Here is a 2855-nt window from a genome sequence, read left to right as displayed (position 1 = left end):
ATAAACAGAGAGAGCACATGTGGGGGAGGGACAGAGAGAGAGGGACAGAGGCTACATAGCAGGCTCTGTGCTGACAGCAGAGAGCCTGATGCAGGGCTTGAACTCAGGAGATGTGAGATCATGACCTGAGCTGAAGTCAGATGTTCAACTGATGGAGCCACCCATGCACCCCAAGTTTTGTCCATTTTAAAAACCTCCTAACCAGTCTACCTGTATCCCTTTTAACCCCAGTCAAACCTATTCAACATTACAGCAAAAGCAAAAAAAAAATAAAATAAAATATATATATATATATATATATATATATATATATTTGTTTTTTTTTTTTGTTTTTTTTTATTTGAGAGAGAGAGAGTGAAAGTGCACAAGCAGGGGAGAAGGACAGAGGGAGGGAAAGAGAATCCTAAGCAGGCTTCACACTCAGCACAGAGCCCGATGTGGGGCTTGATCCCACAACCCTGGGATTATGATATGAGCCAAAATCAAGAGTTGGACCCTCAACCAACTGAGCCACCCAGATGCCCCAAAAGAAAACTTTAATACATATTATACCCCTTGACTCTCTATGATTACAGAGTCTTTGCATATACTGTTTCCTTGACTTGAATCATTCTTCACTCTTTGATAACTCCAACTCCTTTACATTTCTGCTGAAGCATCATTTTATAGGGAAACTTTCCTTGGTGCTTACGACCAGGTGAAATCCTCCCCATCTCCTAGTACTTTGTACATCTCCTTCCCAGTGCTCATCAACTTATCTTACATTTATTTGTGTTATTATATTCTGCCCCTCACTAGACTAAGCCAAAAAGGCATGGATTTGTCTAATTTCTTCTCCCTATTGTATCCTATCACCTAGCTTAGTGTCTGCTACATAGCAGTTGCTCAAAAAATATTTACTGGGTAAATGAATGCATAAACTAAAATATAACCAACATCAAATCCTTTCCCCAAAATAAGTCTTTATGACAGACAACAACCAGAAGGAGAATAAAGCATCTTCTTGAATGAAAGAACATATTAAAAAAAGAAAACCCCGGGACACCTGGGCGGCTCAGTCAGTTGGGCACCCCACTTTGGTTCAGGTCATGATCTCAAGGTTTGTGAATTCAAGCCCGCATCTGGCTCTGTGCTGACAGCTCGGAGCCTGGAGCCTGCTTCGGATTCTGTGTCTCCTTCTCTCTACCCCTCCCCAGCTTGCACTCTGTCTCTCTGTCTTTCTCAAAAATAAATAAACATTTAAAAATTTTAAAAACTGGGACGCCTGGGGGGGTGGGGGCTCAGTTGGTTGAGCTTCTGACTTCGTGTCAGGTCATGATCTCACTGTCCACGAGTTCGAGCCCCGAGTCTGGTTCTGTGCTGACAGCTCAGAGGCTGGAGCCTGCTTTGGATTCTCTCTGCCCCTCCCCCACTCATGCTCGCTCACGCTCGCTCTCTCTCTCTCTCTGTCAAAAATAAGCAAACATTAGGGGCGCCTGGGTGGCGCAGTCGGTTAAGCGTCCGACTTCAGCCAGGTCACGATCTCGCGGTCCGGGAGTTCGAGCCCCGCGTCAGGCTCTGGGCTGATGGCTCGGAGCCTGGAGCCTGTTTCAGATTCTGTGTCTCCCTCTCTCTCTGCCCCTCCCCCATTCATGCTCTGTCTCTCTCTGTCCCAAAAATAAATAAACGTTGAAAAAAAATTTTTTTTTAAATAAACAAACATTAAAAAAATTTTAATTAAAAAAAAAAGAAAGAAAAGAAAACCCCAATCACTGTGACCTACTCGCACAGCACGTCACAGCGATTGGGGTTTTCTTTTTCTTTCTTTCTTTCTTTCTTTCTTTCTTTCTTTCTTTCTTTTTAAAAAAAATTTTAATGTTTATTAGGCAGCTATGTCTGATCGCGGCAGGGGCGGGAAGGGCCTGGGCATGGGGGGTGCCAAGCGCCACCGCAAGGTGCTGCCCGTCAACATCCAGGGCATCACTAAGCCTGCCATCTGGCGGCTGGCCCAGTTTGGTGGCATCAAGTGCATCTCTGGCCTCATCTAGGAGGAGACATGGGGGGTACTCAAGGTCTTCCTGGAGAAGGTAATCCCCGACGCTGTCACCTACACAGAGCACGCCAAGCGCAAAACAGTCACGGCCATGGAGGTGGTCTACCTGCTCAAGCACCAGGGCCGCACCCTCTATGGCTTTGGGGGCTAAAACCTCATCACCCCTTTTTCTCCAAATAAAGGCCCTTTTCAGGGCTGCCAAAAAAAGAAAAAAGAAAACAACCTGGCACATAGTAGGTTTACAATTTTGTAAAAAATCCACCTGCTTTAAAGCTTTCATAGAGCCAATATCTGCATTCTGTTCTTCTATGTACCATAGGCCCCATTATCCACAGGTATATATTCCAAGACCTTCCAGTGGATGGCTAAAACTGCAGATAGTACCAAACCTTACATATATCCTGGTTTTTTTTTTCTTTTTTTCTAATGTTTATTTATTTTTGTGAGAGACAGAGTGCAAGTGGAGGACAGGCAGAGAGAGGGAGACACAGAATCTGAGCAGGGTCCAGGCTCCGTGCTGTCAGCACAGAGCCAGAAGGGGGGCTCCAGTTCTCGAACCAAACCATGAGATCATGACCTGAGCCAAAATCGGACGCTTAACCGACTGAGCCACCCAGACACCCCTATACTGTTTTTTTTCTTATATATACACATACCTATGATAAAGCTTAATTTATAGGGGCGCCTGGGTGGCTCAGTCGGTTAAGCGTCCGACTTCAGCTCAGGTCACGATCTCGCGGTCCGTGAGTTCGAGCCCCGGGCTCTGGGCTGATGGCTCAGAGCCTGGAGCCTGCTTCCGATTCTGTGTCTCCCTCTCTCTCTG

The 2855-nt window shown here is 45.8% G+C and overlaps 1 pseudogene; it reads left to right on the top strand.

Annotated features, from left to right (window-relative positions):
- Positions 1-1871: 1871 nt before the first annotated feature.
- On the top strand, positions 1872-2183 carry LOC112860940 (histone H4-like; annotated as a pseudogene).
- Positions 2184-2855: the final 672 nt, after the last annotated feature.

This window comes from Puma concolor, chromosome A1 (genome assembly GCF_028749965.1).
Source record: "Puma concolor isolate L17-30 chromosome A1, mPumCon1.1.hap2, whole genome shotgun sequence".
NCBI classification, from domain to species: Eukaryota; Metazoa; Chordata; class Mammalia; order Carnivora; family Felidae; genus Puma; species Puma concolor.
Note: the sequence above shows the minus strand (reverse complement) of the source record. Positions and strands in the feature narration are given on the sequence as shown.